Here is a 1028-nt window from a genome sequence, read left to right on the forward strand (position 1 = left end):
GTGTGTTTGTGTGTGTATATATATATATATATATTATTATGTTGATGATGATCTAAATACATAAGCATGATCTCTCTCAATTAAATATTAATAAAATAATGAATAGAAATAAGATAATGAGAGTGTAATTAATAATTAGAAATAAATTTGAATGAACAACGGACGAAGAAGATTTAATAATATGACGATTTGCGTTATAACAATTTTATAAATAATTAATGTAAAGATTTTTTTTATATATATATGTTAAACGTTTCGTTTTTAATTCATATTTTTTAAAGAAGAAAGAATATTAATACAACATATAAACACGATTTTTGTTGTTGTTCGTATTTGCACATATACGAATTATAATAATAATAATAATAATAAATAAATAAATAAATTTATGTAATTTATATTCGAACGATTGTTAAATCAATATTAAATCTTTTATCTCGTTGCGATTACCTTTTTTGTTTTTTTCGTTAGTCCTATTTCTTATCTTCTTTTTTCTTTTTCTTTTAGATAAAAAGAAAAATTACGTAATATTGTATTAAGAAGAAGGGGGGGGGGTGGTGGTGGTGGTGGTGGTGGGAAAAAAAGAAAAGAAAAGGCTATTAATTAGTTTCTAACGATCGTTGTAACGTAAATTATATCATTAACGATATTTAATTTCGTTTATCTTATATTAATTAGAAATGAATTAATAATAATAATTGCAGAGATATTTTATTTATTTAATTGTTTGTTTGTTATTTATTTTTATTTTTAATCTTCGATCTAACAAAACTGTCGACTTATCGAGGATAATAATTCGTAGAGAAAGAGATTCGATGATTGAATAATAATTATTTTGTAATCATTAAATTTAAATAAATTGACAAGAAATTTATTTTTCTTTTTTTTTTTTTTCCATCCGTTCGTCCGATTCGATGGAAACAAATTTGTGGCTGACGATAAATAAACAAAAAAAAAACAGAAAAAAAAAGAAAGAAAAAAAAAATACGAAATAAATCTAAATGCAAATAATTGAAAACAACGATAAC

The 1028-nt window shown here is 22.0% G+C and overlaps 1 protein-coding gene across 1 annotated transcript in view; it reads right to left on the minus strand.

The window, feature by feature from the left end:
• Positions 1-1028, minus strand: part of LOC106787742 (transducin beta-like protein 2) — a gene marked incomplete at its 5' end in the record, with an annotated part of 21323 nt that overhangs the window by 19301 nt on the left and 994 nt on the right.

The sequence above is a fragment of the Polistes canadensis genome, unplaced genomic scaffold, assembly GCF_001313835.1.
Source record: "Polistes canadensis isolate GaletaPanama2010 unplaced genomic scaffold, ASM131383v1 scaffold_113, whole genome shotgun sequence".
NCBI classification, from domain to species: domain Eukaryota; kingdom Metazoa; phylum Arthropoda; class Insecta; order Hymenoptera; family Vespidae; genus Polistes; species Polistes canadensis.